Source organism: Rhinatrema bivittatum, chromosome 7 (assembly GCF_901001135.1).
Source record: "Rhinatrema bivittatum chromosome 7, aRhiBiv1.1, whole genome shotgun sequence".
NCBI lineage: Eukaryota > Metazoa > Chordata > Amphibia > Gymnophiona > Rhinatrematidae > Rhinatrema > Rhinatrema bivittatum.
The window spans coordinates 185,969,319-185,992,963 of record NC_042621.1 but is presented as its reverse complement, the minus strand read 5'-3'; the positions used below and the strand labels follow the sequence as shown (position 1 = coordinate 185,992,963).

The 23,645-nt window shown below is 43.3% G+C and overlaps 2 protein-coding genes across 3 annotated transcripts in view; one reads left to right on the top strand and one right to left on the bottom strand.

The window, feature by feature from the left end:
- The window catches only part of LRRC18 (leucine rich repeat containing 18), a 34,826-nt gene extending 13,772 nt beyond the window's left edge, over window positions 1–21,054 (bottom strand). The window contains exons 1-2 of the mRNA XM_029609626.1: window positions 20,771–21,054; window positions 20,369–20,446 (exon numbers count right to left, since the gene is read on the bottom strand). The gene's annotated coding sequence lies outside the window, so the exon portion shown is untranslated. The remainder of the gene's footprint in view (window positions 1–20,368; window positions 20,447–20,770) is intronic.
- Window positions 1–23,645, top strand: part of WDFY4 (WDFY family member 4) — a 746,928-nt gene that overhangs the window by 569,683 nt on the left and 153,600 nt on the right. The window lies entirely within an intron of this gene.

Sequence of the window (23,645 nt, the reverse complement as noted above, 5' to 3'; positions counted from 1 at the left end):
CATGACCTTCCTCTGGTAAAACCATATTGCCTCTGATCATGCAACCTAGTAAATTATAGAGTATCCTTTAATTTTCCCACCACTGAGGTAAGGCGACCCAGCCTGTGGTTTCCAGTCTGCTCTCTGCTAACACTTTTTTCATGCAGGACCACAATCTCCTTCGCCAATCTTGCATCACCATGCCTGTCTGCAAGGATCTACTGAACAGGTCCTTTAGCAGACCTGCATCAGACCTTCAGCAACACTTCTCTGAGCTCCCTTAGTATTCTGGAATATAGCTCATCAGCTCCATGGTCTTGTCTACTTTCAGTTTTGCTAATTCCACCTAAACATTCTCCTCTGTAAACTGTGTGGTATCTACCCCACACCTGTCCACATTCTTGCCAAATGGCAATGGTCCTCCTCCATGGACTTCTTTAGTGAACACCAAACTGAAGTATTTGTTTAATATTTCTGCTATTTCCTCATCTTTCTCCCCCCATTGCTCATTGACTCTTTTCAATCTTACAATACCACTTCTAGCCTTCCTCCTTTTTTATCTTAGTCACAGGCCTATAGACCACACTAGTGTAGATGGACATGCCATTATCTCGTTTCAAGACAGCCCATAGTGCTTTTTCCTTTCCCCATGTACCCTGGGTGAGACCATGCCAGGCGGGAGGTGCTTGGAGAGTGGGTCCAGTATAGGGGAGGATAAGTTGCTGAGCCAGTGGGGAGAGGATGGGCCCCGTGGATCTGGGAGTTGGAGCTCTAGATCCTGTCTGAGATTGGGAGCTCCAGACACCTCTCTGGGAGAAGATATGTAGTCTTCTGGGAAGTGCCTTGTTAGCTGAGACAAAAGAGTAGTCTTTGTGTTTGCCATTCTGACTGTGTTGAGTGTGGCATTGTAAATAAATGCACTGAGGTTACAGCAAAGTCTGAATGTGATTCCTCTGGCTGTGTCCAAGCCCTTGACTTCTCGAGTGCTACATATGGTGTCTTTGTGGGATCCCTCTAAACAAGGCACAGTGGGAGGAACCAATCTCTAGAAAAGACTGAGCTAAATATTTTTTTTTTCTGAGCAGTGCTGCTGAGGGAGGGTGTGGCTCTGGGAGCACACAGCAGAAAGAAGGTGGCAGCTGCAGGGTGCGGCTGGCAAAGCACTGAAGCCAGAAAGCATTAAAGAGAAAAAAATAAACAAACTGTTTTAAACTAAGAAAGAAGTATAAGGGGCCTGTTAGGGAAGCAAGTTGGGGATCCTTTTACTGAGACTAAATGGACTAGCCCTTTCTAGAGGTAGGGGTGCAACAAAAGTGTAGCTAGCGCTGGTCAAAAAGGATTTCTTTGGCTTTTGTTTTTTTATAGTAAGAGATAAAACAGAGAGGAAATGCAGAAGGAAACTGTTGTACTCCGGGCTGGAGCAGGCATGGCCCTGCAGAAGAGAAACTGGTAGAAGGAGCAGTTGATGGAACCCTAGGCAATACAGTAAAGCATGGTTGGGAATCAGTGGGGATTACTTCAGCATAGGGAAAAAAATGGTAATGAAAAAAGAGAGAGGAGCCAGAAGGGCTGGAGAAGGAAGTGAAGTCTGGTAGAATGTACTGCTGGATGATGGACGCAGGGTCTTTGAAGAAAAAAGTCTTTCAAATGTTGGAAGGCAGTAATAGCCTCGGATGGCCAGACTTTGGTGTTAGTTTCTTTCCAGGTGAGTGTTGTGAGCGGAGCCACAATCTTGGAGTAGTTGGGAATGAAATGCCAGTAATAGTTGGCAAAGCCTACGAATCTTTGTAGGGTATGTTGCCCAGTCGATTGCGGCCAGTTCTGGATACTTTTAACCTTATCTGGGTCCATGTAGAAACTCTTGCTGGACACAATGTATCCCAGGAAAGGGAGACTCCCTTTTCTGAAGAGACGCTTGTCTAACTTGATGTACAATTTATTGTCTTGCAGCCTCTGACGGACTAAACATATATCTTGGTGGTGAGAGTTGAGGTCCTTGGAAAAGATGAGGATATCATCAAGATATATGACGACACAGGCATTGAGGAAGTCTCAGAAGATTGTGTTTGTAATTTTTTGAAACACTGCAGGTGCATTGCATAAACTGAAAGGCATTACAGTTTACTTGTAGTGCCCATCTCACATATTGAATGTTGTTTTCCACTCGTCTCCATGCCAAATTTAATTAAATTGTAGGCCCCATGGAGATCTAGTTTAATAAATACTCTGGATCTTTGGAGATGGTAAAATAACTCAAAGATGAGCGGCAAAGTGTACCGGCCTTTCTTTGTAATTGCATTATCCCTCAGTAGTTAATGCATGGACGCAATGAGCGATCGTTCTTGGAGAGAAAGAAGAAGTGAACCCTGGCCAAGAAGGTAGAGGACTGGATGAATCCCCGGTTGAGGTTTTCCGTGATTTATACCTGTTGTCTCTGGGATGGACAACAGGTATACCCTGCCACGAGGTGTTTTGGAATTGGAAGCAGGTCAATGGTGCAGTCAAAGATACGGTGGGAGGGCAGAGTCTCAGTCTCCTTCTTGGAGATGACATCAGTGTAGTCTGAGTAACATGAGGGGAGCCAATCAAGAGCGGTTACCACAACAGGCGCGGTGGTGGTTCTACTTATTGAAGGCAGGAATTGTGGCAGGAGGGGTTCCAGCTAGAAAGTTGTATCATGGCCCAGTCAAGCTGCAGAAAGTAGCGTTGTAGCCAGGGGAGGCCCAGTACAATAGGATGTACTGCAGAAGGCCAGTTCGTATGATCAGTGGTGCTGTAGCAAGGGTAATCTGGCCAAGTAGCAGATCTCTGTGGAGGAAATGATCAGTGGTGTCTTCCTAGGAACAGTAGGACGCTGCAAGTGGTTGATGTAGGTCTTCATTATGAGTGCCAGAGTCGACCAAGGCCAGGGTGGTAAACTCTTGGTTATTCAATGAAATAGTCACTAGGAGGGTCAGTTGAGGAGCTGGATGTGAAGCCTAGGATCACCTCCGCACCTGATCCTAGGCTTGGTAATTTTCTAGGTTTATTGGGCACTGTACAAGTCTATGCACAGTCCCCACGCAGTAAAAGCAGAGCCCCATCTGGCGTCGACACTGCCTCTGCTTGGGGGCAAGATGCCCCTGTCATAGCTGCATCAGTTCCTCCAGGTGCGCCTGGGCAGGTGCTGCTGTCGGAGTGTGAGAGAGAGGTCACTGAAATCGAGGGGATAGTGTGATTGGCGTGCACAGTGGACAGATGGTTGATTTTCCTGGCTAAGTCAATAAGGCTGTACAAAGATAGGCCTTCCATAAAAATACTGTGAAGATTGTCCTCTCCCCAGTTCAGCTCTATGGCCATAGAAGACATACAACAAAAAGAGCACTGAACCTCGGTCCCATATATCAAATTGTACTGTTATAGATCCTGTTGAAGAGGGTCTGTTCACTCCCACAATAGGGAAGCCCAGGCCAGGGCCTTCCCGTCCACTAGGGAGAGCACGAAGGTAGTCTTGACCGTGTTATTGGGGAAAAGTGCTGACTGGAGGGAGAAGAACTTGAAGCATTGATTCAGGAACCTCAGCATACCGGGGAGGAGGTGGTAAGCAGATCATAGGTGGAGTCAGTACGGCTGAAGGAGCTGAGACCACCATGGGAGGTGAAGGAGTGGTCAAGGTGGCTGTTGTATCCAAATGGGCACAGCCGCTCCAGGGATAATGCCATGAGATCCAGGAACTGCTGCTGCTGCTGAATCTCCTGTGCTAGGCCTAGAAAGCCTGGAAGCCCGAGGCATCCACCGGGTCCATGGCTTTGGCAATCTGTTGTGGAAGTGGACCCTTAGGGCGAGGAAGAATTGGGCAACCTGCAGGGAGGAGTCGGTTCCTCTGTTTGATGTTCATAGAAACATAGAAATGACGGCAGAAGAAGACCAAATGGCCCATCCAGTCTGCCCAGCAAGCTTTCACACTTTTTTTTCCTCATACTTATCTGTTACTCTTGGCCCCCATCAGCAACCCCCTGGTTCCTGTTTCCCTCCACCCCCGCCATCGATGTAGAGAGCTGCGCTGGAGCTGCATCCAAGCGAAACATCCAGCTCAATTGGTTAGGGGTAGCAACTGCTGCAATAAGCAAGTTACTCCCACGCTTGTTTGTTTACCCAGCCTGTGCCATTCAGTCCTTGCTAGTTGATGTCTGAATATAATTCCTCTTATCTTTATTCCCCCTGCCATTGAAGCAATGCATTGCACTGAATATGTATTCCCAGTGAAGTATCAGGCTTAATTGATTCAGGGTAGTAACCACCGTAACAAGCAAGCTATTCCCATAATTATTTGTTTACCCAGACTATGTAATTCATTCCTTGTTGGTTGCTGCCTGGATAAAAATCTTCTTTTCCTCTTTCCCCCCTGCCATTGAAGCAGAGAGCTATGCTGGATATGCACTGAAGGTGAAGTATCAGTCTTTCCCCCCTGCCGTTGAAGCAGAGAGCTATGCTGGATATGCATTGAAGTGAAGTATCAGACTTATTTGGTTTGGAGTAGTAACCGCCACAACAAGCAAGCTACTCCCTGGTTTGTTTTTAATGCAAATCCTTTTTTTCCACATTTCCTCTTGCCGTTGAAGCATAGAGCAATGCTGGAGTTGCATTGACATAGTTCAAAATTCTATTGCATGGTCCCTCAGAGTTCAAGTGCATTGGCAAAGATGAAGGAGATCCAAACCTACTGTTGCCAGCCGGCTGGGTTCATCAAAGATGAGCTTGAAGGCCCTGATGAACTGTTGTAGATCCTGTAGAAGAGGGTCTGCTCACTCCCACAATAGAGAAGCCCAGGCCAGGGCCTTCCCGTCCACTAGGGAGAGCACGAAGGTAGTCTTGACCGTGTCATTGGGGAAAAGTGCTGGCTGGAGGGAGAAGAACATGAAGCATTGATTCAGGAACCTCAGCATACCGGGGAGGAGGTGGTAAGCAGATCATAGGTGGAGTCAGTACAGCTGAAGGAGCTGAGACCACCATGGGAGATGAAGGAGTGGTCAAGGTGGCCGTTGCATCCAAATGTGCAGAGCCGCTCCAGGGATGCTGCCATGAGTTCCAGGAACTGCTGCTGCTGCTGCTGCTGAATCTTCGGTGCTAGGCCTAGAATAGCCTGGAGACCCGAGGCATCCACTGGGTCCATGGCTTCGGCAATCTGTTGTGGAAGTGGACCCTTAGGGTGAGGAAGAATTGGGCAACCTGCAGGGAGGAGCCCTGCAGGTCCCCACCATCAGCAGGCAGAGCTGGCTGGAACAGAGGCCCAACTGGAGCTTCAACAATACTAGTTCTCATTCCCCTTAGGTTAAGCCCTTAGGTTTAGAACTCAGGAACAACACACAGCAGAATCAGGAACCCAGGAACCAGGCAGCAAGGAGCAGGAAACAGGAACCAGGAATGCAGAGGCAAAGCACTTCTCCAAACGGAGTCGACCTATTTCTGAGGTGCTGGAGGGGTGCTCTGGTAGGCCATGTATATACTGCAGGCTCAGTAACATCATCTGAGGGTGCTGTGGTGGATTTCCTGTCATGGGCCCTTTAAATTCCCTCAAGTTTAGCATTTTCAAGTGTTGCTCCATCTTTATGGAATCTCACCCCTTTTGAATTACGTTTTCTAGATAATGTAAAAAAGTTTAAAAGGCTGTTGAAAGATTCTTTACTCCACCGTGCTTTCAGTATTTTTTGAGAAATGCGTTAACTTTATTAAGTTCAGAAGCTCACTGTAAGGTTTGATGTATTAACCTAGTTCCAATCCTGTAACATCTAGATTGAGTCCTGTCCTAAGGAATTTCTTTGAACATGCGTGAATGGTATGGTTTCTATGAAATCTAATGATTTTTGTTAATGACAGTTGTTTGTCAAGTGAATTCTTTTTACGTTTTTTTTTTTTTTTATATTATGTATGTTTTTTGTAAATCGCCCAGATCTTGTTTGTGTAGGGCGTTTAATAAATTTTAATAAAATGAAATGAAAAAAAATAAATTTGCACGCCTAGGGAGCTCCGTGCAAGGTTGAACAACAGCGGTGGCAGTGGCCTAGCCATGCTGTGATGGCCTGGCATGCTTGGGCCAGGGAGAAAGGCCACAGCGTCGGAGCATCGTTGTGGGAGGCCTGGGCTGGTGGTAAGAGTGGCGGGCCACGGGTCCTGCTACATACATACATACACAAAAAAACTTTACCAACCTTTTGTCACCTCTCAAGATTCTCTCCTCAAACTTTCCCCCTTCTCTTTTTTCTCTCTTTTTCTGTATAACAGTTGCACAATTCTCTGTAATATAAACTCTGTAACAAGCTTACATCTTATATAAAATATTCTTATGATATGAATATCCACCTTTATGACTATCTTCTGCCCTGAGAAAGTGAACTTGGGACATCATATGCACATTATTTAAGAAGATTACGGCTGTGTGCATGGAATCCCAACTTGCTTATGAATACTGGCTTGGCCACCACCTGCTCACTTCTTAACAACTTACATATACATACATAATAAGAATCTTAATAATTGAATTAAAACTGAAAATCTGTTAAAATTTGCATTACAACCACACCAAAAAGATCCAAGCTAAGCAAGCATGCAAATGCCTGGCCATTATTTCTTCTTGGATGGCCAATTGCCACTTGAAATGTAATATTGCCAAGGCCTTCCTCTCCCCTCCCTTCTCTATTGCCATCACCTCTTTATTTTTATTTTTCATCTCTGCTGCCACACATCGTCTTGTATTCCTTTTCTTTCCTTTCAGCCATACATTGTCATGTAATCTTGCCAAGTTCAATTTAACTTTTCATAAATCTGTTTTTATGCTACCTTTTTCCCTTGTAAAAATCGTTGTTCTTTTCAACAACTAAGTACTGGAACTGACTGCTTACTGAGTTCCTTCTCTGCTGCCAAGCCACACCTCAATTTGCTCTGAAGGCTTCAGGGAAATCATTTTTTTGGTCTGCTTCCTACTCCCCCAGATTTCAAATGTGCCTTCTCTTCTTTAAGGTCCCTATCTGCTTCTCATATCCCTTTACATTAATTTTCAAAACTGTACTCTGTTTCCATTGAGTTTATAGATCTTTTCCACCTTAGTCCTTGACACTCATCTCCATTTTGTATTCCCTTTAATAGTATCTCTTTCCACCTCTTTATTCTTTCAACTTGCCATGCTCTCTGGAATGATCTTCCACCTTTCTATATACAACTTCTCTTTTTCTTCTTTAAGACTCAGCTCAAAATGTGTTTCTTGTAACATTTGGGCCACTGCTGTCAGCTTCACTCATCCCAGGATGCCACAGATGATACAGGTGACAGGATGCTGCTGTGCCAGCTGACTCCGATGCCTCTTCCCTTAGGTGTGCATGCAAACCACCGATTCTTAAAGGCCACAGGGCAGGAAAGTGTTTGCCATCTGATATCACCACTAAAGGTTGGCTATTTAAACCTCAATCCCGCAATCAGTCAATGCCTGGTATTAGTTGCTCTTTCAGATCCTTGCCTCATTCCTGTCTTGCTCCAGTTCCCTGCTTCATTTCTGCCTTGTCTCGGTTCCTTGCCTTGTTCCAGGCCCTGCCTTGTCCTCCTGTGTCTGATTTCTTGCTTCCTCATTCCTGCCCTGCCTCTCTGGTCTCCTTGCCTCTCTTTCTGTGCTCTCAGTCCTCCTTATTCACTTCTGACTGATCTCTCATTGCCTTGACATTCTCCTGAATATCAACACTGCCTGACTGCCACCTACCTTGACTTTTGTCTGGATATCAACACTGCCTGACCACTGTCTGCCTTGATCACTACTTGCTCTGACCCTTGGACCTCTCTCCTAGCCTCGGACACTTTCCTGAGTCCTGTTGGTCTCCAAACCCTAAAGTTCAACCCACGAGGGTAGAGGCTGGTATAGGTGAAGCCTTCTGTCTGTCACAGCTATTAGTGTACCTGCCTATTGGCAGCGTGGACCCTGCCCGCTACTCACAAGCTGGGTAGCATCAACCATGCCACAGCCTAAGGACTCAGTCTGTGGCAGTTAGTTTCTTTCTCTCCCCCTCGAGTGCTAACACTTTGAGAGTGGCTGAGAGTGGAATTCACAATTGCCTCATTTCTGTAATTTTTGCAGTATCATTTTCAGTTTTATTTATTTATTTATTTATTTATTTAGAATTTTTATATACCAAAATTCTTGTTGGGAAACAAATCAGTCCGGTTTACAGGTAACAACAATAATGCCGCGGGACGGGAAACAGTGCCCCTGGCTTTACAAGAAACATATTAAACAAGGCTTTACATAACATAATGAATAGTAACGTAACATAAAATAATGAATAGTAACATATTCATTATGTTATGTAACGTAACATAACATAGTTATGTTACGTTACATAACTAGTTATGTAACATAGTTATGTAACATAGTTATAACATAGTTATGTTACGTTACATAAATAGTAACGTAACATAACATAATGAATAGTAACATAATGAATAGTAATAGTAATACGTTTTGGAACCGATCTGGTGCTACATGGGAGTAGGAACCCCGCCAGCACGTTACTTCTGTGCAAGACCGCGGCAATGGCACCCTTCCCTCTGTTAGCACCCGGGGTGGACCATTCCCCTCACCCTGCTCTTAGTACGCTTCTCATTGAAGAAGACCCTGGCTGCGCAGGGGGGAATTCTGGATGGGTCCTTTGTAGTTTTGGCGGTAGGGTGGAGGCGGCCGCCAAAGGAGTTTGGGGGGGGGGGGGGGCCCAAGTTTTTGGAAAATAAGAATATGCTATACAAAGACTTTGAATGTGATATTTAATGATCATTTGCATGCAACTGACAAGGCTCCTAATGGTGCAGACTGAAAATATATTCAATACATTTGGAGGCAGTTTTTAAACTTCCCGGGTGTCTTGCAGTTCTTGCAAGCTAATTTTCAAAGCGACACTACCTGCTGACTTTCCCTTTGAAAATTCAGGACTCGCAAAGATTTGGGGTATGAAAGGGCCATGGACTTTGCACCTGCTTTCCTGCGGAGTCCCTATGGGGAGTTGCAAATGAAATCTCTGCAGGTACCTTCCATTCCTAACCTTAACCCCACCCCCTGGTTTGTTTCTTTTGCCCATGGCTATAATTATGTACACTGGGAAATGTGTGTACATTCTTTCACGTGCTCAGGAGAAAGTCATTTCTAGCCATGGGATTTACCCGGGGAACTGTTTAGTTACTTCTCCATATAAAGATGTGCAAAAGCATTTGCTTTAAAGCAAGAGAAATAAATTCATTTTATGTTAAATTCACAATCAGTTATTTACAGTTCCTGAATTTAAATGGTACAGTATGACATAACTGCAAAAGTTACTGCTTCCCTTTTCTATATTGCTTGAATTTTAGATGTTATGAAATAGTGGAATCACTTCCTAAGGGGACTATTTTTACTTTGTAGCATAGTAGACAAATTATATTTAAAATAGGCTTTGCAAAATTTGTTTTCTTTTATTAGATCCTAGATCCTTGACCTGGTTGGCTGCTTTTTTTTAACTCTTTGTACTGTCTGATAGCAGTGTCAGCTGGGAAACTCTCTTTCTGACAGGCTCACTGTGCCGTGTATGTTTAGATTTTCTTAGCCATGCCAGAAATTTATACCACCTTGCTCCTTCAGACAGCCCACGATAAAGCAACACGGCCCATGTCGGAACTTAATCCCTTGTGAGACTCATCAGCGTTTTTCCTCACTACAATTAAATTGTCCTTACAGCTTGAAATGATATGATAATTGTGAACTTCCTTTTACCACCACCAGGGGCAGCTCAGTGCAATCTGCTGCCTGAGGCAAGGGATGAGATGGCGCCCCATCCTCCCCCACTCTTCCTCTGCCCCCCATAGGTACCCTCTCTTTGGAACCCACATTCAAGCATCCTCACACATACTCTCTCTCCCCCCAGGCACCCTCACACATGCTCTCTCACCCCCCAAACACCCTCACACATGCTCTCTCACCCCCCCAGGCACCCTCACACATGCTCTCTCACCTCCCCCAGGCACCCTCACACATGCTTTCTCAGTCCCCCCCCCCCCCCACCCACCCAGGCACCTTCTCTCTCCACCCTAAGCACCCTCTTTTGCCTACACACACACACACACACAGAATCCCCTCTACACAAACTCACTCTCATTGGGGCCTTCATTTTCGCCGTGAGTGGGACGAGCTCCACAAATGGCATGCTGGGGCCTTCATCTGCCACCGGCTCAGAGAAAACACCAGCAGCATTGCAGGGCCTCTTCCTGCTGGCTCTGGGAAAGGCCAGCGGATCGGCAGTGCCTCTTCATCTGCTGCAGGCTCCGGGAAAGGCCGGTGGCATGGCAGGGCCTCGCTTTTGCTGGTGCGGAGTAGGAACCCCGCCAGCACGTTACTTCTCTGCGAGACTGCGGAAATGGCACCCTTCCCTCTTAGCACCAGAGTTGGACCATCCCACTCGCCCCACTCTTAGTTTGCCTCTGATTGAAGGAGACCCTGGCTGCTCAGGGGGGAATTCTGCTTGGATCCTTTGGTGGCAGGGTGAGGCGGCCGCTAAAGGAGTTTGGGGGGTGGGGGGGTGGCCCACAGTTTTTACCGCTTCCAAAGTTTGCCGCCTGAAGCAGCCGCCTCACCCTGCCTCATTATGAACGGCCCCTGATCACCACCCTTTCTAAAATAAGTGAACTTCAATTGTACAATGATAGATTTGTACTAGTTTTTTGAGGAATTTGTTTGGGTTAATTGTTCATTCAAACTTAAAAAAAAAAAAACTTTTTCTGGTCTGCAATGTTTAGTGCCATCATCTGGCACCTAAGCATATCCTTTACACTTTCAGTTTTTTAGGTGATTGGTATATATATATATAATTATTTATTTTTTCATTTTTGGACAGTTTTGTATATTTATTTGTCCAGACTTTGGGGCCGATGCGATAATTTTCGCAGAAAGCGGGCGCTGACTTTTCAGCGCCCGCTTTCCCGCAAAAAAACAACATAGCTTCCTTTGAAAATTTTGCTTGAATATGTATCAATGGTACTGACATGCACTCTGTTTCAGACGAGGAAAGTAAGGTGACTTCAGCGATAAGGCATAACAGGGCTTCTGTGCTGGCACTATTTTTTAGATATGTTAGTAGAAGTAGTAGAATAGCACAGGTGAGTGGTAAATTCATTCTCCATGAAGGAAAGAAATAGTTTCCTGATTGTAGCACCAGTAAGTCAATAATTTAGGTATGATGTTAGTGCCATGAACACATGGGGGTAATTTTCAAAAGGATTTAAATATGTAAATGTAAGTACCATTGTAGCAATTTTCAAAAGCCATTTACTCATGTAAAGTGCCTTTACACATATAAAACCCAATTTTAAGCATGTTTATGCTTTTAAAAATCAGGCCCCCTACTCTACTTACAGGACAGCAGTAAAATCTACAGAAGAAAGAAAGTGAAGAACCAAGCATTCAAAATCAATTATAGTAATTTTATGAAGGACTAAAGCTTGTTTGTAAGGTGCATAGACGTACTTTTAATTTCTATCCCTTATCCCATTTTTCCTCATCTTCCTGTTCTCCTGTACTCCTTCTCCTCATTGACGTCTAACCTTATATAACGTTGCCTCTTCCCCCTTCCCATCCTACCTTTATCATTTTATATTGTATTTAACCAAAAAGGTCAATATATTCTTTGCAATTCCACATTAGTCTATGACATTTATCAAAATACTGTACAATTCCACAGAGATTTTACAATCAGGAAGGCCTCTACAGCGGTTTTATAACTTTTTATTGTAACAGTTCAGCAAAGTCTTGAGAAAGTACTCTTTGTTTATTGTCCATTGCTATAACCGCATAGATAACATTTTATTAAAAATATTTTAGAATTTACATAGAAAAATGCATATACAATACCTATAGATAAATGAATGCCTTTCTGATTAGTGTTTCTGCTCACTATTTTAAATCCTGTTCTAATGTTTCTAAAGAAATCACATAGAACAGCCTAGCCCCATTTGGTACTCAACAAACTGAAAAGGGCTGGGAATGCTGTGGAGGCACAACAGTGACACCTATGTATGGGAGGCTGGGTGTACGTGAGCTAGGTTCTAAAAATAAATGAAGTCTGGGGGGGGGGGGCGCTCTCGAGCAGTGACCAAGATGGCTGCCTGAACCCGGAGCTCTGAAGATCTCGCTGCTTCAAAGGAAGAGAAAACCTGTTAAATCTTAATATTATCTATTACAGGAGTGCAAGACTATCCTTAGGTATGGCTGCACCCAAGTCAGGAAAAATAGAAGCTCCCTTTGCAGCTTCCGTGGGTACAAAACGAGCGAGGCAAGATCCCCCATCACCGGATAAGGCCCCAACATCTAAAAATATGGCGTCGGCGGACTTGGTGTTAAATAAGCTTAAACAGCTCAAGGACATGATTCAATTAAACATAGAAGCTACAGCTGCAGTTCGGGGAGACATACAATCTATGTCAACCCAGATGTCGGGCTTCCAGGCAAGATTGGAAGATATAGAAAATCAGACTGCTTCGCTCTTGCTAACAACTGTGCCACTTCCTCGCTTAACGTGAGACGTTGAAAAACTGCAGCATGAAGTGGAAGAGCTATCAAGCCACAATCGCAGGAACAATATTCGAATCTTGGGGATTCCAGAAGGGGCGGAAGGCTCCAACATCCTCAAATTTGTTCTAAAACTGGTTCCTGAAAGTTTAGAACTCTCATTTGCCAGAGATCAACTATTCCACTCCATATGGGTCACCATATGTCTTCCCATATTAATTCATATACGCTCGTGTCTCTGAATGTTAATGGCTTCTCACACCCTATCAAAAGAAAGAAGATTTTGACCTATTTACAATCCTTACAAGCGGACATAGCTTTCATTGAGGAGGCTCATCTTACAGCCTCTGAGTCACTTAAGCTTCAACAACAATGGGTTGGACAGGTATTTTACAGTCCAGCCATTGCAAAAAAAAAGAGGCACAGCCATTCTGATACTCAAGAGGCTTGATGTTATGGTTCATCATCAATCAGTTGATATAGATGGCCGGTGGAATCTAGTGCAACTGTCTATATATAAAGAACCACTCACTTTGCTAAACATATATGCACCAAATGCAGTTTTTGCTCATCTGCTCCACAATGATTCTCCTCCTTGTATCGTTGGCGGGGACTTTAATCAACCACTTGATTCTTTTCTGGACAAAAAGACAACAGCACCTCTCACTATCTCCAAAGCTAGTACGGCGTTACAGCATTTTATTACTTCTTTTGGATTATCAGATCCTTGGAGGCTTCTTCATCTCACCGACGTGAACTTCACCTATTTTTCTTTCCCGCATTCTTCCTACTCATGGATCGACTTTTTCCTCACTTCCCGTGAATTAATACACAGGATATCCACTGTGCAAATTCATCCCATTTTAATATCTGATCACGCAGCAGTTAGCATCACCTTCAAACTGCAATCTCCCAAACTGCTCAATCAACAATGGCGATTTAATTCTGCTTTATTAGCTGACTCTGATTTTTTAGAGTTACTTAGATCTAAAATCTTGGAATACTTTCAGTTCAATACCACCGCGGACGTCTCCTCTTCAACCATCTGGGAGGCATTTAAATCTACTATCTGAGGAGAAATCATCAGTTACTCAATCAAACAAAAAAGGATTCAAAGTGCTATCTTACGGGATCTCCAAAAAGAAGTGGCCTCTCTAGAACACATGCACATTCATTCTCCCTCATCTTCAAATTTGAACGCAGTCATTAAAGCAAGATATCAGTATAACCAAATATTAAGTTCCCAAGTCAAACTCAATCTTTTTCACTTAAAATCTTTATACTATGCGGAAAACAACAAATGTGGCCATCGGCATCTACTCTCCGCCTATTTAAAAAAAAGGAAAGCAAAAAAACGAATAGTAAAAGTGAACAATATGCATCAACCCTTGACAGCTGATGCGGATATATTGAAAGCTTTTTGAGATTTCTACGCCTCCCTATATAAATCGGAAACTTTGGCATCCTCAGTCGAGATCCAGTCTTTTCTCAGTAAACCAACTCATCCTTCCTTAACGCCGGCTCAGAAGTCTACTTTGGATAAACTGATTTCGATAGCGGAAATTACAGCTGCCGTTTCTTCACTCTCTTCTTGAAAAGCACTCGGTCCCGATGGCCTCACAACTGACTTTTACCACGCGTTTGGGAAAGAACTCGCTTCACACTTACAAGATTATTTTTCCACGCTTTTTGACTTGTCTTCTGTTCCCTCCACATTTACTGATGCATGTATTGTAGTGCTTCCAAAACCTGGTAGAGATGAGTCTGAAGTAGCTAACTACAGACCGATCTCTCTCCTTAATGCAGATTACAAAATATTCACCAAAATTTTAGCCTCTAGATTATCTCCGATTATGCGTTCAATTATCCATCCTGATCAGTCCGATTTATAAAAAACTGCCTAATTGCCAATAATACACGCCTTTTTTTACATATACATGATTAAATTATCTCTCAACTCTCTTCCGCAGTGGCCGTTTCTTTAGATGCAGAAAAGGCTTTTGATCGGGTTGAATGGAAATTCTTATTTGCTGTTCTTCAATGGTATGGTTTTGGCCCTCAATTCATGGCGTGGATACAAAGAATATATGCTTCCCCAACTGCTTTTTTTATACATTAATAATCAAGTTTCTCCCTCATTTCAATTGTACAGAGGAACAAGACAAGACTGCCCTATTTCCCCACTTTTATTTAACTTGGCATTGGAACCACTCCATACAGCTATACGTCAAGATCCATCTATAGAAGGGGTAAATATTGGCTCCGATACATTTAAGCTTTCAGCTTATGCTGATGATGTTTTACTTTTTTTGTTAAATCTGGAGAGTTCTCTAGCGAACCTGTTTACCTTGATCTCCTCATACTCCTCTATTTCTGGATATAAAATAAACTGGCATAAAACTGAGCTTCTCCCTTTAAATTACAGTGGAGCAATAGTAGATCTTTCTCATTTCCAATTCAAAAAGTATCTAAGGGGCTCAAGTATTTGGGACTCCATTTTTTCACAGACCCTACCTTAACTATCACACATTGTAAAACCACTGTTTTACAACAAATTTGTGAATTAACATTACGCTGGTCACCTCTGCATCTCTCCTGGTGGAGCAGATTGGAAACGATTAAAATGGTCCTAGCACCTAAGATAACCTATATTTTATCAATGTTACCCATCTTCTTCTCTAAAGATTTTTATGTGCATATAGATAGGCTTCTTACAAGGTTCCTATGGCAGAATAAGGCACCTAGAATAGCTTTGTCTAAACTAAAGGCTTGCAAAATTAATGGTGGTGTAAACTTCCCAGATTTTTTCGCATACCATCAAGCCTTCATTTTACAACACGGTTTTCACCATTTCTTAGAAGGTTTTCAGGAGATGGAACAACCTTGCTGGGTTAGTATAGAGCGGTCATTTTTACACCCATATCCTTTCATATGTTTCCCTGGCATGGTATTACCTCCTCTACTAAAGACTAGGCCTATTCTTCCCTTCCTGCACAGAGCTTTTACTGAGCTTGATGCTTGCCGGCCTCCCAATACGTTCTCCTGGAGCAACTCCCAGTTAGCTCCTATATGGCACAACCCTCACTTAAAATTGGATGGGCACCCTTTGCATTGGGCGACTTGGTACAAACACGGTATCTGGTCTATTTCTTCTATTGTTAAGGATAGTTCAATTATACCCTTCCAGGACTTAAAAATTTCATATAGTCTGCCCGAAACTCAGTATTATGCCTAGATGCAATTACATAGTATTTTGCAGGATCATAAAAGACCAACACTCTATCTTTATAAATTGCCTTATCTTTTTCTTGTATACCAAGAGTTTGGGGTTAAAGGACATTTAGCCTCTCGTTTATATAAAATCCTTAAAAGTTTAACTCATAGGAATTCTCTGTCTAGCTTGTGCTCGGTTTGGGCCAATGAGATGGGCGTGACTCCTTCAATGACGGAATGGGAGTATGTTTGGAGGATATCTAATCGCACATCTCTATCTTCCAGTCTTACCCAATCAGCCTTTTTTATTGTGCATAGAGCAGTTTGGACCCCCTGGAAACTTCATCGGGCTGGCTTGATTGAGTCACATGAATGTTGGTCATGCTCCACGAGCAAAGCCATACTAGATCATATGCTATACAACTGCCCCATGGTTATGAAGTTTTGGCAACAAATATGGTCAACCATTTCATCTATTCTCGGCATTACCCAACCCCTCACTTACCCTCTTATTATCTTGAAAGGGGCGGGTTCTTCTTTGACTCTTCCCCTCCCACACAGAAAACTATTAGATTTTTTGATAACGGTAGCCATTCACAACATAATGTCAAACTGGAAGCATAGTGACATGCTGTCGGAGCATCTATGGTGGAATTCTGTATGCTTATACTATAAATATGAGAAAGCTATGGCTGTTAAAGTTAATAGATTAGGAACATGGGCCCAGGTGTGGAAACCATTAGATATCTATATTGATTCATTGTGATTTCTTTTACATTCCCATATGAGTGGTGCATCACTAATTGCCTCTGTGTGTGCATTATGGAGCTTCTTTATGACTCTTCCTCTTCTAATCTTCTCCCATCTTTCCTCCTCTCTCTTTTTTTTCATTCTTTCCTTTTAATTTCCTTGTAATTTCCATTTTTTATTTTTCTTTAACTCTCAGCAAGTATTCGGTAGGGTTCAGCCGTTACATCTAGATTCTGTTTTACGTAACACTTAAGATTCTTGCTTGCTAATATGGTTTGCATTTTACATTTTTGTTGGCTGTAAATTTGTAACATTTGTATGTTTGTTATCAAAATTCTTTCAATAAAAATTACTTAAACAAAAAAAAGAAAGAAAGAAAGAAATGAAGTCTGTGCCCCCTGCAAGCTGAGTTAGAATGAGAGGAAGGTGAAATAATCAAAATGGAGGGAAAACCTCCAGGGAGCTGGAATGAAAACTCATATTGCCAAATTGCTAATAGGGGGAATTTCTAATTGGACTGAAAGTGCAGGAGGTGCAGGTGGAAACTGCTAAGTCAAAACTAAACAAATTACACCTTATAAAGAATAACATCTACAGTTTTCATCTTAAAATGTTTTAGCAGTTCTCTAAAGCTTCTATAATTATTGAACTATACAAATGGTGTCAGATATTTTTGACAAAATATTTCCAGTACAAATTGTGTTTCCCATTAACAGAAACATTGCATTTTTGTTATCTAATAAGTTTGGTGCCTTTCATTATAAAGAAGGTTGCAAGACAAATTATGCACTTTTGAGGGGAGGAAGCTTGCACCTACACATATTGAGTAGAAACACAAACGCGCACACAAAAATTGAACTGGAAACCACAAGAAGCCAGACACTCTATGCAGTGCAACAATAAAAAAAACAGAACCATCACCATTCCTCAAACATCAAACAATAAAATCAAGAAATAAATACATAATCATAATACTAAAAACATACTAATAATATTATTTAAAAAATGGCTGATGAATAAAAAATCAAATAATTAAAAACTTATGTACACGTTTTTTTTAAATGTCCCAAACAAAGATAAAATATTTCAAAACAGCAGACACAGCAAACAATACCTGAAAAATAAAACTAAAAAGGGTTTTATGTTCTTCATACCTGGGAACTTTGATTTTTAGTCACTCTGGGATTGTCGTGGAGTAGTGGGATACACAAACTTTCTCCTCTCTTTCTTACACACACACATACACACACTCAGACAGACATACACACAAGCTCCCATCTCAGACAAACCCGCAGGCATCTCCAGCTCTTCTTTGGTTGGGATCTACCAGCAGCCCCAGGTCATCATCTTCAATTCAGTTACTGGCAGGTTGGGATCCACCTGAAGCCCATTCTCTCTCTCACACACACACATCCCAAGGAGCTCCCATTCTTTCTCTCTCTCACACAAACACACACACACACACACACAGCATCCAGAATAATATATAAATCCTTGGCGCTGATTCATAAAGCCACCCACAACAGAGATATGAACTGGTTCTCTGATCACCTTCAATTCAGAACATCAATCCGCCCAACCAGATTCCAGCATTTAGCTAAACTGAAGATCCCTGCACCCAACCTGACTAATCTGTCCTCTACAAAAGAACGTTCTTTCATCATTGCTGGATCCAGACTATGGAACACCATGCCATCAGAATTACGACAGGAAGATTGCTACAAAAAATTTAAACAAAACTTAAAAACCTGGCTATACAAAAAAGCCTACTATGCTTGAACTGGGTCCTTTGCTTTGCATTCTAGTTTAATCCCACAGACACTCATATTCTGATATTTATTTTCATTATACAAAGTTTTTACATGGATTTGTATTCTTTCAGCTTTTAATGTTATAATGTAAAGCAATATGCTGAATGAATGTTTGAATGTAAACCGAGGTGATGTTACTTACGTGCCCCGGTATATAAAAAAACCCGTAAATAAATAAATAAATAAATTTACACCCACACACTTAGGGCAGTCTCCCATTCACACACACACACACACACACACCTATTCTCACACACACACCCTGTTCATCCCAGGAAAGCTCCCATGCATGCATGTGCACACCCACCCACTCCAGGCAGGCTCCCATTCACACACACACACCCCCATTCCAGGCAGGCTCCCATTCACACACAAACATACACATGTGTAGCCCAGGAGGCTCCCATTCACACACCTATCCCAGGCGGGCTCCCATTCACATACACACACAAACACCCATCACAGGCAGTCTCCCATTCACATACCCACTCATTCCAGGCATGAGAACATAAGAACATGCCATACTGGGTCAGACCAAGGGTCCATCAAGCCCAGCATCCTGTTTCCAACAGAGGCCAATCCAGGCCATAAGAACCTGGCAGCCTCTCATTCACACACACAACCATCATAGGCAGTCTCCTATTCACATACCCACTCATTCCAGGCAGCCTCCCATTCACACACACACACACACACACACCCAGCCCCACCCACCCATCACAGGCAATCTGCCATTCACACACCCACACATTCAAAGCAGCTTCCCATTTACTCACACACGCATACAGACCAGGAAGTCAGGGTCCATGGGTCATTTCTCCTCCACTGCTGCTGCTGCCATCCTGTTCCTTCTGTGTTCCTTCATTCTGCAGCTCCTCTTTCTATGCTGGTCCCGAGATAATTCAGCACTCGCAGTGCTAGCACTTCCTGTATGCTCATCTTGCAAGCATACAGGAAGTTCTAGCACCGCAAGTGTTGAGTACCATGGGACCAGCAGTGGAAGAGGAGCTGCCAAACGGACTTCCTCTGCTGTGGCCTTCTCTTGTTCTGCCGCTGGTGGGATCGGGCTTACCAGCGGCACCACAGACTTCCTTCTTTCGCTGCTGGTGGGATTGGGTTTACCTGCTGCACCACGGGCTTCTTCTTCTTCTGCCGCTGATGGAATCAGGTTCACCAGCGGCACCATGGACCTCCTTCCACTGCCGGTGGGATCGGGTCCACCGGCCTCCACTTCTGCCACCAGTGGGATCGGGTCCACCGGTAACACCATGGGCATCCTTGTGCCACCGGTTGGATTGCTTCCACTGGAGGCACCATGGGCCTCCTCTTCTTCTGCCGCCAGTGGGATCGAGTCCACCGGCGGCAGCACAGGCTTCTCCCTAGGGGCGGATTGCCCTATCGGGGGATAGGGCATCCTCCGGTGGGCCGGTCACTCTAGTCACGTGGTCTGTCGAGCGCAGCTGTGACAGAGCCGCGCTCAGCAGACCACGTGGTATCTCCTGGGCCAGCCTGGGCGGCAAATCCCTGGGCCGGTCATCATCAGAAATCCGCCCCTGCTTCTCCCTGATCTTGATGCCACCCCACCGGGTATGCCAACCCGTGCAATTGCATGGTTTGCACATCTGGTGCTGCCGGGCCTGATTCCAGCTCTGAGTGTAAGCCCAAAGGAGCAAAAGGAAACTGCTGAGTCAAAAATACAAAATAAAACAAAAGCATGTTTTCTTTAACTATGAAAAAATATATATTTTTACCAAAAATTTCAAGTGGAACTTTTTTTTTTTTTTTTACATGAAGCACAGAAAAGTAGTGCTCTCAATGAGATTTGATTTAATTGTTTTGTTTCTGTATAAATCAATGACATATTAATCTCTGGACTGCATGTACAATATAAATGAACTCATTTATATTAAACGCAATGGAGCGTTCAACAAACAAAAGGCAAAGATTTCCTGTTTCTCCCTCTCACAGTTTTTACAACTTGTCATCCTGCTGGTCAGATGAGAGCAAAAATTAGAAATTCCCAAGGCTCTTAGGAGAGCAGCATCAATGTTTCCAAACTTGAACTTACCTAGGATGAGGAGGAAGGTTGTCTTCTTATTGCTGTCAGAATGCACACCAATTTCGTGAAGCGCTCATTTCTCACCCTCTGAAACAAAGTGCAGAGTTTATAGCACACAGAGTGCACAAGCCCTTGCCTTTAGCTGCTTCCTTGCTAGATGTAAATTTGTTCCCATGCTCTGGCTCTTAGTGTGCGTGTGTACATGTCCTCTTCTATCGGTGCTGCTTTTAAATAATGAATTAGATGTTCTCTGGCTTCCCATATAAAACCCTGCAGGCAAGCAAAAACTCCTGGACGATTTTTTTTTTTTTTTTAATTTCTCAGATCCTGCTGCTTCCCAAAACTGGCTACCAACAGGAAAGGACAGCCTTTCTTTGGGAGATTTTCAAGAAGAAAGTTTAGGGGACTTACTCTGTAAGGCTTCCAAGCTATTCAGCTTCCTCTTGTGTGTAGACTGTTAAAGTTTTGTTACTAAGCGACAGGAATCTCAGGCCCTTGGAGATCATTAGCACAGTGTGCAGCTCACATACAAGTTAAACATGAGTCAAAGGATTTGCTGGCCAGAGGCTCTCAAATGTTAAACTGCCAGTCTCTATATAGTCCACATGGTAATCCTTTGTACCTGGCTGGGAAAGAAGGAGAAGATTGCGCATGCTGCCATAAATAATTTCCCTTCGCCAATTACTTATACATTGTTTTACTTGACATATTTAGTTACTAACTGGCTGCATGGGAGATTGTGTCATTTATATATAGATATGTTTCACAATGCACAGTATTAATGACATCATCATAAATTTGCCTCTAGCAACAGTTTGAGTAGTTTTTAAGGTACAGAATCCCAGGGAGACACCACCTGAAAACGTGAGAATCCATCTACTAACAAATACTATACACATATTATTGATTATAGAATACAGAAAAAAAAATATGAAGTCTACCATTCATTAAAAACAATTAACTAGTTTAAATGAAAAAAGTGGCTTGAAGTCTTGCCTTTTTTTGAATGTACTGTCTTAACTGCATGTGATTTCTTGTTATTCTTCAGTTACAGTAACTAAAATGAACTCTGCAAAGCTCTGGTCACTCTATTTGAAATTAGAAGGGGCATAGAATGTTTTGACGAGCAATTTATGTAATAATTGCCTGGTGCCGTTATTAATTTTTCTGTGCGAAATGCTGCTGGTCAGGCCAGGGATGGCTCCGTTCCATAGAGAAGACATTTTAAATGGCACTGGCCTTGGTCCTTTGGCACCATTTTTAATCCCAGTATCAGCAGGGCAGGAACTCATGCCCCATCAAGAACAGGAGCTTGGAAAAAGGTTTGGGGGAAGAGAATTGGCAGATCGGCTCAAGAAGGGTTGTTTTTTTTTCTTGCTGCATACTTAAAAAAAAACTAAATGAAGAACAAACTAACAGGGGGATTCATCATTCCGCGAGTTTACAGCGGAATGATGAGCCACGAAGGAAAAATGGGTGGGGGGTGGGGGGGGGGAGATAGTGTACCCCGGTCGCATCGCGGCGGAAGAGCGCACACTATCGCCCCCATAGAGCTACCATAAATGGTAGTGTTACATTATCGCCCACAGCAGTACTGGAAAAACTTTTCCCTAACCCCTCCCCTTTCCCTCATTTAAATTTTACCGCCGTAATGCGGTAGTTGTCGCATGAGGTAGGGCATTATCGCGTGCGATAACGCTCTAACACATGCGATAACCCCACATCCCGTTTGGATAAATGACCCTAAAGATTTTGTTTTAAAACTGAATGTTCATCCCTAGTTTTCTACAGGAATAACTCCCGTTAGTGCGCACTAACAAAAAAACACGATTTTTCACGATAAATCGGTGGAATTCCTATTGTATCGAGTCCCTTACCGATTAATGACGATTTTAAAATTATCGGACGATAATTTAAATCGTTAAAAAACGATTCACATCCCTATTGTTTTAGATAGGAAGAAATAATCAATCCTAGTGTAGGTGCCATGCGGATTAGAGAAAAAGGTATAGGAACGAGATGTAGGGTAACGCTCCCTCCAGATATCAACTAGACCCCAATCCTCTAAAAATTGGTGCCACCTCCTATGAGTGGACTGATCCGACACTTTCCTGGAGCTGGAATCCAGAGATGGATTCTGCACAAAGTTAAAGTCTCCACCCATTATGAGGTCGCCCTCCATATGTTGCTGAAGCAGGTCATGAAGCGAATCTATAAAGGATGCTTTTTGTACATTTGGGAAATACACATTAAGTAATGTAAATACATGCTTACCCACCCTCACTTTAACCAAAATATATCGACCCCTGTGTATCATACACATGAGAAAGTTCTTCATGGACGAATGTGGGTGCCATTAAAATGCCCACCCCCGTGTATTTAGAGGCTTTTGTACTAGCTGCCCAGTGTGAGGCTGGATAGTTGGAGAATCGCAGGAGCCTTTGGTGATGCTTCCGTACATGCGTCTCCTGTACGAATACTATATCCGCCTGTTGTCTCTGTAACTCCCTCCTCAATAAAGAACGCTTCCATGGTGTATTGAGCCCTTTAACATTCAATGACAGTAATTTAGTCGCCATTTTTGCCACTATTGTCCAGTCTGAGCATACCTCATTACGTGCCAATCCTCCCTCCCCTGTCTGCAAGTACACTATACCCATGAGGACTTGCTGGTTTGCCACTGACTGGAGCTGGCATCCCTACATGTACGTACCAATACCCAAGCATAAAGACAAAGACTCCAGCACCTCCCCCAAATAGTCCAATAGTATCCCGATAATCCTCCATGGGATACTTCTCCTCTGGAGGTCAGTGAATTCATACGGTGCATGCTATTCCCAACTCTGTGACTTCCCCACCCTTATGATGAAACCAAACATTTAGAAATATAAAACCCCTTTGACTAACCAAACTTAGTGTTAACCCCAACACACATATGCCCAAAATTGAACTGTAATTGAACTGAGCAAGTATGTCCCCCGTCAGGTAGAGCTATCAGTGACAACTCGTGGTCACTCCACCCTAACAGACCATAGACCCAATGTTACCACCTGTATCCTGTGTGTGATAAAATGTCACCCATGATCCTGTGCTGTCAGTCTCCTAGAATCTGGCTGACGCCTGAGTCTCTTTCCTCCTTTATCCGCCCTTTGCCAGTGAGGAGCATTGTCCGTCTTCTGCTATTTGTGCGTCTCACTGGTATGCTGGAATGTGACTGGTAGTTGCGCCTTAGAGAATGCCACAGCCGCTTCTTCCAATGAGGATATCCTGTAGCTGATTCCTTGTA